This window comes from Nilaparvata lugens, chromosome 13 (genome assembly GCF_014356525.2).
Source record: "Nilaparvata lugens isolate BPH chromosome 13, ASM1435652v1, whole genome shotgun sequence".
NCBI lineage: Eukaryota > Metazoa > Arthropoda > Insecta > Hemiptera > Delphacidae > Nilaparvata > Nilaparvata lugens.
In genome coordinates this window covers 10,396,167-10,409,894 of record NC_052516.1, presented here as the reverse complement: position 1 = coordinate 10,409,894, position 13,728 = coordinate 10,396,167, and the positions used below count along the sequence as shown (strand labels likewise).

Sequence of the window (13,728 nt, the reverse complement as noted above, 5' to 3'; positions counted from 1 at the left end):
CCAGGGCAACAGAAACGCAAGAGGTACTGACTGATTTGAGCGGGAAATTCAAATTTCTCAGGATTTTTGTGACTACTGAGCTCATTTGTATTGGATGAGAATTAGAACAGCACAGCAGAAAAATTTTTCATGAATCCAAAATTTAATTAAAATCGCTAAAACTCTCAGCAATGATATAATTAATATTTGACGAGAGAAACAATATAATGTCATCACATTGGCGAAATTCCTTACCGTTCATTAGATATAGCCGTTTGAAAATTTGCAAATTTCATGCTTGAAGCCGCAATTTGGCGTTCTTTCTTTTTCTTCTCTAGTAGTCTAGATTTCTTTCTTATTCTTCTTCTCTAGTAGTCTAGGATAGGATAGTAATACACATTTGAGATTTTTATGTATTTATTGATTATTTATACATTGTACATAGACCAATAAAGAAAGATTGATTACATATATATATAAACACACACACATTGTTTTTATTCTAGTATATATACATACCATATACATATAGTATTCACCAACCATATATATATATATACAAAGCAAAAAAAAATTTTTTTTTTTTTATTCCCTTCTTGTCCTCGTTCTCAAGATTCAGGTTTACAGTGAAACAAACGTTCACTGTCGAAAAGTCCCAAAGAAAAAAAACGGGCACTAATCTTTCCGTCCAAGTACTGGCACCTGGCTCCATGTGTTCCTGTCCCCTCCCCCCCAATGTAGTGAGTGGTCCCATCCACGACAGAGGGCGCATTGAGCCTGACTGGACCACACAGAGCCAGGTGACAGTTTTCCCTCCCCAGAAGGAAGAGGGACAAATCCCCAAAGGGGGCTTTTCCCACCACCGGAAGGGAGAGGGATAAGTTCCCCAAAGGGGGCAAAAAAGAGTGGTTCCCCTTCTGAAGAGGTAACTCCCACTTCTACGAAGAGGGGATCGCCCCTCCAAAAGGAGTAGAAGAATTTGTGAAAGAGGTAAGTGCATGTCTCGACCATTAAGAGGGGTGGGGGAAACAGGCAATCTACACTAAAAGAGTGTTGCCACACTAATTTAATGTTGTTGCATCTGTCAGAATATTGAATACTAATTATTGATATCAATACCTACACTTAATATTATTGAAACATTTCAATATAATACAAATAGTTATGCCAAAAGCGAGTGCAAAGAAGAAAATAGGGCTCTAAAGGACAAAATTAATATTAAGATAAGGAGAGTGGAGAATTATTAAATGAGTAAATATGTAATTCAAATTAATGATGGGGAGGGGGTTGTGAATGGGATGGATTATAGTGATGGAAATTGTGGATAGAAAGAGATTTAGGAGAAGAGCGAGAGGCAACTATGATGAAGTGATCATGAGAATGGAGGATGAGCAGGCTGAAGAATTAGGATAGTGGGGAAATGGCAGGTTAAGGACATAGAGATAGGAATGACAGCTGGGAATTGTGGAAGAAGAGAAAAAATACAAGTATACGGATGAAGGGGGATAGGAATGATAGCTGGGAATAATTGTGGGAGAAAAAAAATACCAGGATTGGTATACAGAGATAGGAATTACAGCTGGAAATTGTGAAGAAGACAAAAAATACCAGGATAAGGATGCAGAGATGGGAATGATAGTAAGGGAGATTGTGGAAGGAGTGAAAAAATATCAAGATATGGATGAAGGGGAAGGAATGTTAGTAGTTAATTGTGGAAGGTGACAAAAAATACCAGGATAGAGATACAGTTGTTGGAGTTGACAGGAATGATGGCAGAGAATTGTGGAAGGAGACAAAAAATATCATGATAAGGATACAGAGTTAGGAATGATAGCAGAGGATTGTGTAAGAATAAGTAAAAAATATCAGGATAAGGATGCAGAGATGGGAATGATAGGAGGAAGGAGAAGGAGTTAAGAATGCAATTGGATGAGAATGCCAGTTGGAAAATAATGCAGAAGTGAGAAGGAGTGAAAGGAGATTTGGATTTAGAGGAAGTGGAGAGTGAGTGTAGTAGAGGAAGGATGGATGAGTTGAGGTGAAATACTACATGAGAGATGGAGACAGAAGAACTAAGTAGGTACGGTATTCAAACTGGAGAGGATGAGGGAAAGGCAAAACTAAGAATGAATGGTAAAGGAAAGGATTACATACAGATTTTACAATTGAAAATACACTTTACAAAAATATGCAGAAGATTTGACAGTTTTTAGCTAACAATATTTTGAAAGATGCAACAACAAAACAAGACACAAGAAAGAAAAATACAAGAAAAAGAAGATGAAGATGGATTCCACCTGAAAAAAGCAAACAGTGTGGCAACACCCAACAAAATATCTAACAATTCATTGAAACTAACATTATATTTGAAGAGAGGGAAATTGTAATAAAGAGAAAGAAATTGTGGGTATTTAATGGATTGAAGGTTCATTAACAAATCTAGCAAAGAATTATGAAAAAGGTCAATCCTGAAACAGAAAGAACTAAAAATAACCATGTATTGACATATAATTCGATATTGAATTTGAACTGAAGGTTCGCCTCCAAAGCAAATAAAAAAAACCTGAAACATAAAATGGAAGGGACATTCCTAAAAGTTCAAGAAAATAAAAATAACCATGTATCGACATATACTTCGATATTGAATTTGAACTGAAGGTTCGCCTCCAAAGCAAATAAAAAAAACCTGAAACCTAAAATGGAAGGGACATTCCTAAAAGTTCAAGAAAATAAAAATAACCATGTATCGACATATACTTCGATATTGAATTTAAACTGAAGGTTCGCCTCCAAAGCAAACAAAAAAAACCTGAAACTGTAAAGTGAAAGGAATGGGAATAAACAATGAGAAAATAGAATTGAAGGTTTTCTACCAAAGCTAATAGAAAGAGAAACTACTGAAAGGGGGTTGATGGTCTAGACATGCATTACCAATTCCACACAAGTCGCCCACTACCGAATTTAACAGTTCAACAATACATTTATATTATTAATAGTTAATTACAAAAGTCAAACTTTAGAATTTGATGTATTTAATTTAAGAAATTAATTTGATTCACAAGAAAAAGCTTTACAAGTTACATCGAAAGATGCCACTTGTAAATAATTAATTACTTTAGAAGTTGTATGAAAATTTTAAATACAGATGATTGAAATGATGTAGACTGAAATAGATTGAAAAGTATGAGGAAAGAAAACTTGATTGAACTGTTAAAATCGGTTGAGAGCTGACTTTCCCTTTTTGAAGTTCTGCGTTGTCCTCTCCCCTCCTCCTCCTCCTCCTCCTGCCGGCCAGCATCGATGCCTGAAAAGGCCCCCCCCCAATAAGACACACCCCCTGCTCATTTATTTCTTACAACGCTAAAGCTAAACAACATTAAACAAAAACAAAACATGGCATATCAAAATTCAAGATATCTTCAATGTCCTTGGTGTGAGTGAAACCAGATTTGAGTCCTCACACTTCACTTGAAATCAATTGCACTAAATTGGAGTCTCACTTGTCACTTTATAAAAATTTCACTAGAGTTCCAAAAACCTTTTTCTTCTTCAATTTTCTTCCAGTCTGCTACTTCTTGATATCCTTCTTCTCTCTTGGCCATCATTCTCCTATGGTGCATCTGTCCCGCTCTTCTGTGTCCTGTAAAAATAGAATGCATAATTTTTACAAAATCAATGACACAGAAATAGTACTTTACGTAACAAGTCTGGTAACGATAATTTACCGCATAAGTATGATTGTTTCTGCCCGAAACGTAGTTGAGGGCAGAATTATCATACGAATGCGGTAAATACGCTACCGTACAAGTTACGTACAATATTTTTTGTCATACTTATCTGAGAAAGAATAATATTGCTGAGAAACAGAAACCATTACCCGCTGTTGCTCGAGCTACTGCATTCTATAAACATGACCTAAGCCCGTAGGGCCTAGTTCTTAACAGACAGACCCTTCGAGCTCAAATAAAATAATAAAGCCTAAATATTATAAAATTTCAGATGAGTTCTTATAACTTGAAACTCCTTAAATGAGTTATTTAATTATTTGAGCTAGTATATTAATTACTCAGATGTTATTAGGACTCAGTAGAGTCCCAACATACTCGACTGTAAAGAGAACATATGATCTCTTTACAGTATAGTATGCTGTAATGAAAATCACATGTTTTCTGCAAACCGCTGTTTACTGGCTTGATTTAATTGCATGGAAAACAGCTGCAATTGAGTAAGTTATGACAAAAAAACATTTTACAGTGAGCAACATTTAATAAATCGCAAAAATGTGTGGTAAGGTAACCAGCTGGAAAGGCAAGTTTCATTGACCTTTAGGGCCAAGCCACATGAGTCAAAAGTGCAGGAGGCTCTCCAATTAGCTGATATACGAAAACCCATCAGCCAATCGGCGAGTTTCCTTCCCTGCCGACTTTGTCTGAAATAAAACGCTTCATTTGGTTTAGCCCTAACTCACATCAAATCAAGTACCCAAGTCTAAGCCAACTCAGGACCCTATACATAAAATAAACTTGATCCATCTTAAATTTGGTTGTCTATAAACAAACCCAACACTAGAATCTTATTGGTTGCTATAGTGATAGGTCCACGTTATATAATGGCAGTGTAGAAAGATAGCAGAACAACGTTGCCGAACCTCTGTCTTGTCAATGCCTTCTATAAATGGTAGCTGATTCAGGTTTATTAATGTAATACTAACTGTTCATTCTCGTTTAAAATAATAAAGCAATAAATTATATTTTTCAAAAATTTCATAATGAATTGACATAATTAAGATGAAATATTTTGTTAATTAATTCTACATTGTTAAAAGACGATCTGGCGAGAAAGAGATAGCGCTATCTGCTTTGTTGACCGAACGAATGAGGTCTAAGATTCAAGTCGACGGTTTGGCATTTCTCTTAATGTTTAAATGTTTGTATGTTACGCATTTACGGCGAAACGCGGTAATAGATTTTCATGAAATTTGACAGGTATGTTCCTTTTTTAATTGCGCGTCGACGTATATACAAGGTTTTTGGAAATTTTGCATTTCAAGGATAATATAAAAGGAAGAAGGAGCCTCCTTCATACGCCAATATTAGAGTAAAAATCAGACTATAGAATTTTTCATCATAAATCAGCTGACAAGTGATTACACAGATGTGTGGAGAAGCCAGTCTATTGCTGTATTTCCATTAATGTGCAAGATCAAACAATAATCAAATCCATATAAATAGGCCACACGAGGGGTTTTCAGACGAGTCGTTAGGACAGGAAGCTCTCCGATTGGCTGATTGGGTTGACTGGTTGATATTTTGGTTTGGTCTCGCCCTTATCTAGTCTCATTTCCACCACCAAGTAATCCCTTGAAGGTCCCTGGCACGTCCAACATTTCATGTTTTCTAGCCGAATTTACTCGACCCTGACGAATTTATTTTATTACAACAAAAAAGAAACCTGTAAGTTTTGAAGCTGATATAATATCTGTGGCTTGGTGCAAAAACTACAAATGTCATTTTTTTCAAAAATGAATTTAATACATCAATAATATCGATTATTTTCAGTTCCAGAAGTGCCAATGTCCTATCTCGAAGCAATAAAAAGTTATAAAATGTATACTACCAATGTCATGATTTGGTAACTAAATTATAAATAACTGTTATTCCACTCTCAGAGTGTGGAAACTACCAATGAAGACATATGTTTTTAGAATGTCATTCATACTCTGTGCCAGAACTACCAATGTCGACTTCTGCACTTCTAGCACTTCCGTATTGAAATGCCGTTGTTCGAAAATACAAGGTGAACTTCCAAGCTGATTTGTGAGATAATTAATATTTTGACATATAGTGAGGTCCACGTTTAAATGGCAGTGTGTGATTTTCAATGGTGTTGCTATCCTTGTCTATCGTTCAACAAAGCAGATGGCGCTATCTCTTTCACGCATTGCAATGATGCCACATCGTTTATCAACAATGTAGAAATTGAACTAATTGACAAAATATTTTATCTCAATTATGATAATTTATTAGTAAATCTTAAAATAATATATTTTCTTGACTAATAAAATATGATTGACTATTTTCAACAGTAATGAACAGTTAAATTCATCAGATATACCAGTATGAGCTGTTTGGGTGGCAAGACTGAGATCTGGCAACCCTTTTCTCCTATCTTCCTACACTGCCATTATAACGTGCACCTCACTATAGGTAGTTCTTGCACCAAGCCACAGATATAGTCAGCTGGAGGCGGCGGCTCGAAGGTCAACTCATTTTATTCGAGTTGAAAGGTACTGCTACACAATTTTCTTGTAACAGCAATATCTAAAAAAATAGTAAAGATGACTCACCACGCAATCGAGACGAATGGAGACTGCAACAGGGGATGAGAACTCACTTTGCGCGGCGACAGAGTGATGACCTCAGGTGGTGAGAACTCACTTCGCTCGCTTAAATGTTCCGGAGACATTCAGTGATGATCTTCAGCTTCTCCCTCGTTCTCTCTCACTCTGCTCACTGTCAAAGGTAAACCACATCTATTAACTCTCAACATAATATCAACAACCAATTAGAAATTTAATAGTCAACTAAACGTTGTACAATATTTTCATGATGTTGAGTAAGGAGGTATCAACTATTCAAACAATTCGGTAGCAGCTGCCAGTTTTAGGCTTCAATCCATCAAAGATTTGCCGATTTTTTGCACATTGACACGTTGACATTGAATCTTAGGCTACTTGCAATAATTGTTGAATATTTAAACTTTTGTTGCAAAAAAAACATTACATGAATAATTGTTATCAATCCAATGCAGTATAAGGAACAACATCAGGGACCGAGCTTTGCTCTGGAGTACAAAAGCATAAAAAATGTATTACGAAAGAAGAAATTATAATAACATTCATACAGAAATGTTCTATCTAATCACAGTAAATTGAGATAAATTTCCAGAGGAATGCAAAAATTTCCCTCACAAAGGCCCAGTTGAACAAAAGTCGGTTAAATTTTAATCCTGATTAACTTCACGTGAAGCAAATCAGAGAAGACCATTTCAAAAAGATGGATCTACTGGAATTAATCAGGATTGAAAATAAGCCGGCTTTTTTGCAACCGGCACCAAGTACCTGATTGAATGATTACAAAAGTTCAACAGCTGAGTCATAATTTTGACACAGTCCCACACACATGAACTTGCTCACTCACTTCCATCACTAACAGACGACGAAATAATTATTATCATCTTTTTTCCAAGGATGAATAATAATTATCCTTTTAATGTCCTTCAACGAGTTTTCCCAGGGATGAGACCTAGTGCAATCGAATCTTTATATTATAAACCTACTATGTTCTGAATTTCGTGAGAATCGTTAGAGCCGTTTTCGAGATCCGGTGAAATACAAACATTTAAACAGAAGTTGCTCATTTAATAGTATAGGATAATTGAAATATGTATGGTACAAAAGACATGCCATTTGAATAAGCATAAATTCTATCAAAATATTGAAAACATCCAATATATTCTAGGTATTTATATCTAAATATATATTACCAAGCATTTAAGAATTAGTAGCAAGACTGTCGATAAAAGAGAATGTTACAGTTGTGTTTTCAAAAGTGAATGTAATGTGTTAATTTTGAAATTGTTCAAAGTCTTCCATTAGAGTATTTAAAAGCTCTATAGTAAGGTCCACGTTATAATGGCAGTGGATGAAGATAAAAGAATAGCGATGCCGATTCTCTGCATTGATTAATTATATTTCTACACTGTCAAAAACATAATTGGCATTGTTGTGGACCTAGAAAATGATAGAACCACCGGCTTTGTCAAATGATAGACAAGGATAGCAAAACCAAAGTTGATCAAATACTGTCATTATAACGTGGACCTCACTATAGTTATTCTACTGAGAAATCCTATGTTTTGACTCAACACCTTTGTACTGCCGATCAGAGATATGAGTTTTTATCATTGAGAATTATTGAAAAAGTAAATTTTCAACAACGCAGCAGAGTCACTGACAGTCACAGTCAACATATTACAAAAGGTGTAACATTAAAATTATAAAATAAAAATCACAAAATTAAATATGACTGAACATACCTGTTCGGAACTAGTCTAGTTCTTCATTCCACAGTCGAGAGTCTCCCTTATTAATCCTCAACTCTCAATCCTCAACTTATTAATACTTCTCGTTTTGCCTAAAAACATCACGCAAACCATAAGATTGAAATGTACTTACAAATCGCACACACCATCAGGCTAGTAAAACAAATACTGTATCAATAACTATAACATTACTTTAGAATGACAGCAAAAGAGTTGACAGTTTTAAGAAGTTAGATAACAATATTTTGAAAGATGCAACAACAAAACAAGACACAAGAAAAATACCAGAAAAAGAAGATGAAGATGGATTCCAAGCAAACAGTGTGGCAACACCCAACAAAATATCTAACAATTCATTGAAACTAACATTATATTCAAAGAGAGGGAAATTGTAATAAAGAGAAAGAAATTCTGGGTATTTAATGGACTGAAGGTTCATCAACAAATCTAGCAAAAAATTATGAAAAGGGTCAATCCTAGAACAGAAAGAACTAAAAATAACCATGTATCGACATATACTTCGATATTGAGTTTGAACTGAAGGTTCGCCTCCAAAGCAAACAAAAAAAAAACCTGAACCTGTAAAATGAAAGGGATGAGAATAAACAATGACAGCAAAAGAGTAAAACACCGATTGAGAACAATTACTGTTGAAAATCAACGTTCATTATTATTATTATTATTATTATTATTATTATTATTATTATTATTATTGAGAACAAAATCCAAAACATATCTCAGTAACGTCATGTTTGTATCACTTTGTTCTTCATCACTTTTGATATAATTCTACAAAACTGAATAAAATGTTATTTTTTCAAACTCCAACGATTTATGGAGTTACAAATTATTGATGAAACCATTTCAATGAATTGTTTATAATTGACTCAATTAATAAACATGCATATCATCTCAATTCAATTTTCATTTCACCTCCATAGGCTAACGTAGGCCTACTACAATTCAATTCCTGTTTCTTAAATTCATTGAATAGTTATCGCTGTATTATTAGTGTATATGCCTGCAAATAAAGTAATCTACGTAAATAAATATAATCTCATCTATAACACAGAATCAATAGTGGTAATGAGATAGTAGTAAATAAGTTGAAAAAAAGCCTCACCTGTCAAGTGGCATACTTGAAAGCTGTGGTCCATGACAGGAGGCCAAGCTCCATTCGATGCGTTGCTGACTTACTGTGTTCGCTTCTCACCTACAGCACAACACAAAAACACACATTGAAATTTCGGATAATTCCCAATTTAATTTAAAATTATCAAACCAGCAATAAATCATGAATAAATAATTTTCAAGATGTATAGATACGGTTCATATTTTTTGAATATGAAATAGTTTATTTGGCGTTCTTGGGTGAGGATGATACCGACATAGGTAATTCAAAGACTTATGCGCGGGGTAATTACGATAGAAACTGTGAACAGAAAAGTTTCAAGTGCATTCCGAACCAAAGTGAATGTTTTTGTGATTTTTCTGGCTTCAAATTTATCAAGTTTTTAAATATTTTTCAATTTATTAATGCATTTTCAAGTGTAATAATAATTTGTTTCATCTTTCTGATCAACCGAGATACAAAATTTTTAGTATAATGTATTTTTGGCCTGTAAATTTTTGTGATCTTTATAAAAGTGTTTTCATAACCTCATTTGGACTATTTTTATCAAAATTAGGGAGAGGAACAGTTTTGGGTTTATCCTGTTGATTCTCTCCTAATCATTAATTTGATGTTGTGATTAAGGAATGTAATAAATGTAAATGTAAAGTAATTTGACAGCGGAAGTTAGAGGTAGGTATTGGCATAGAGAAACGATAGCATAAGTAGATATCCCATGGTATAGGGCGTTCATGTCGCAACTTTTACTGTTATCTCAAGCCGATAGTCCACTTAGTTATTTCCCGTGAAGCTGTGTAACACTGGTAGTCTCTCATACTGTGCCGTTCATACAATCTCACCCCAACAAAACAGTAAAAACTGACAGTAATCGATAATAATTAGCTTGAGATAACAGTAAAAGTTGCGACATAAAAGTCCTATACCATGGGATATCTACTTACGCTATTGTTTATCTATGGTACTGGCCAACTAACAGACGGTCGAACTAGAGAAACAAGCGATTTTACTTTGACAATGAATGGATAAATAAATAAAATTTGCTAAAACAAAAATAAAATTATTACTTGCAACCACCTTTCATAGATAGGCTACTTTACGATTTGAAGAATACAACACTATAGAGAGGTCCACGTTATAATGGCAGTATTCCATTGACGATGTTGTTTTTATCCTGGTCTATCATTCGACAAAACAGATAGCGCTATCCTATTCTACTACCACAACGTTGCCAGATCGTTATTCAACATGTAGGAATATAAATTAATTTAAAAAAATTGAATCTCAATTATGAAAATTCATTTCTAAATAATTAAAAAAAAAATTTTCTTGAGGAATAAATTATAATTAATTATTCCAAACAAGAATCAACAGGTGAGCTCATATCAGATATACCGCTATCAGCTATGGAAGGCAGTGACAAAGCAGAAAATCAGCAAAGCTGTCTTTTTATCTGTATTTATAATCTGATATCTGTAATATTTAATAAGTGGGCAAGAACGCCGTGCCATTATAATTTATCATACGCCTACTTCAAGTAAAAATTCATGCTCCTCAATCTATAATATAGGCTAAAACAGAAGAGAATTGGCTTGTAGGCCCTACACGTACGGGATAAGAAATTCACGAATCAACTGTATGACGCTTTATCACGTCTGAACTACTGGTCTTATTAACTTGCAATTTTGCATATTGATTCTTAGTTTACCGAGGATGGTTGTAGGCCCAAATTCTTTACGATTTTAGTAGGTCATGTTTTCAGTTTGTCAAGTTTTTAATTATTAGACCCTAGTTTCAAATAATAGCCTAACGGAAATCTCCAAAAATTGAGCAAGAACGCGGTGTCATGATTTATAAGCCTACCTACTTCAAGTACGACGTGATGATGTCTCATCACGATTTCAGTAGGTCAAATATTCAGTTTGTAAAGTTTTTAATTATTAGACCCTAGTCTCAAATAGTAGCCTATCGGAAATCCCCAACAATTGAGCAAGAACGCGGTGTCATTATAATTGATAAGCCTACTTCAAGTAAAAATATCCTTCATGCTCATAAATAATTATTAAAACAATATAAATCATTAGTAGCTTTAGGGAAGCAATTGGTTTCGTGGTCGCGCTGACAAGCTATCGATAAGTTAAGCTAGATGCACCTGCTACTCCCGTTGTGAGAATGACCACTCAAGAGCCAAATTTCTCAAAATACCATCCATGAGCTTGAAAAAATTGCTCCCTAATGTTTCGAAAACCAACTAAAACTGTACTCTCATGTCTCATCATCATTCGACTCATTACCTACGCACAAGCCAAGAGCTCATATGGTCATCTTCATCAGGAAAACATAAGGCTATATAATTATCTACCATTAAAAATATTAACACAGTTTAACGGTATAATATCATGTACAAGGGAACGAAGGGAAACAAATGAATAAGAACTTATAACGCTAAGCAAATGGTTTACAAAGACAATATAATTTATTGAAATAATCCTACCTTGACTTTAGATACTGCTGTCGATGAGATGAATTATTGATCCTACCTTTTCCAGAAAGCGATGTGAATCTTTGAATAGCTGATTTAAAAATTGAAGTGTTTGCTTAAAAGTAAGCTATATTGGGCTTAGAAAGTAGGCTATTTTAGTTAAAAACATATTGTTTGTTTTCTGAAGTGTAAATTGATATTTTAATAAGTGATAGTAGCGTAAACTAGATTTTGATTTGAACTGTAGTATTTTAAATTTGAAAAAATACAGTTTTGGGCATGAGCTTGCTGTACCTTCTATATTAATTGTAAAATACTAGATAAATAAAACTCCACATAACACATTTAGCAGTTCACTTATTGTATTGTTACCAATCATTGAAAGCAGTAAAAAGCTTCAAACTCGCATAGTTTATTTGCAAACGCAATAAATTCAACAGGTGAACACTTAAACCTACTTTTCTACACAAGTGTACTTTATTTTATTGTTTATTGTAAACGCAATGCTAGTAACTGGACTAAAACTATCAGTTTATACTTCTTTTTTTTTTTGGTATCATTAGGTTATTTAATAGATAACGGGTGCTATCTATTTAGTTTGGATTGTAATTGAACATGCGAAAACATTAATTTAAACTATCGGTTTTGACACATAGAAATAATTTGACCTTTGAATATATCTTTTAATTTTGACAAGATATTATGCATGTATAAACGCTCATGGATCAAGAGAGAGATCTATTATTATGACCGTTTGAAATCGATTGATGAAATAATATTAACTACAAATCCGGCAGATTGTCTAGCCTAACTTACTTAGAAACTGAACGTTATTGAGCGTTCTTTCATCAAATCTTACCTATCAAGCTATTAGAATAACAGCACAGAAACTCAGGCAATTGGAATAATGCGGAGTATGAAATTCAATTCAAAGAAAGACAGGGAATGAATAGACAAAGAAATAATTTTAAAATTACAAACCTGCAATGTGGAAGCACAATCCAGCTTTCTAACGGAAGCACAACTCAGTCACCACTCACAGGCACAATTAAAATAATTCAAGATCCACCACTGACTGGTGAATTCACTTTTATCAACATAAATAATCCATGATATGGTATTTAATGAAATGTACACAATAATCTAGCTTTAAACAATTCATAAACAGACTGAAAGCAGAGGCAGTTGAATTAAGACTGCACAGTGCACAAGACAGACAGACGAATACGACGACATCTTGAACCTACTGACCAAGCTTGCAATGCAACTGCCTGGCTGATCTGTTCAACGAAAATCTGTTCAGCTGATCATACTTTCATGCGCTACCGCAACAAAGGAAGCTCAAAATAAATTTTTTTCTTTAATCTTGACAAAAATTGACTGAAAAGAACATCAAGTTTTCAAATATTCAAATAAAATTTTATAACAATATTCAGAATACATGATTTAGAGAACGAACCAATGCCCGAAGAGCGTTTCTTATCATATCCTTTTTGAACGCACATAAACTGTTCCGATCACTGCTACTAAGACCTATTTGGTCGTTGTTTGATGTTTCTGAAAGGATATACACTGAGCTATTCTGATTACCATCTTGCAATCCTTGTCCTATTTGACACATCAGATAACGCTTTCCTTTTCTAGACTTGCAACGTTTCCAGATCGTTTTTATAAGATGCAGAAATTTAATTAACAAAATATTTTGTCTTAATTATAAAAATTATCAATAAATCATTAAAAAAAATTCATGGAAAAAAACAATCATTGAGTATTTTGAACAAGAATGATCAGTTGATATTACATCAGATATACCGATATCAGTAATCCTCTATAAAAGGCAGGAAATCGGCAACGCTGTTTTTCGAGCTTTTTCCACATTCATTAAAACATGAATAAGATGCATGTTTTTTAACGAGCTTGCAACGCTATTATAGATCTACTTTTAGTTGGTTAGGTGTCCTGCGCATAATAATAATTTTCAATGTATTTGATTTCAACCAAGACTGTGAACCTTGAAGCTTCATGGCAACAGGAA

At 34.0% G+C, this 13,728-nt stretch overlaps 1 long non-coding RNA gene across 2 annotated transcripts; it reads right to left on the bottom strand.

The window, feature by feature from the left end:
• Positions 1–2,630: 2,630 nt before the first annotated feature.
• On the bottom strand, positions 2,631–12,935 carry LOC111058650. 2 transcript variants are annotated; one of them, XR_005572762.1, is made up of 4 exons: positions 12,675–12,935; positions 9,206–9,295; positions 6,326–6,491; positions 2,631–3,619 (listed from the first exon to the last, which is right to left on the bottom strand). It is a non-coding gene; the product is annotated as an uncharacterized LOC111058650 (long non-coding RNA). The 2 variants fall into 2 exon arrangements; XR_005572763.1 differs by lacking the exons at positions 9,206–9,295; positions 12,675–12,935 and adding an exon at positions 8,077–8,142.
• Positions 12,936–13,728: the final 793 nt, after the last annotated feature.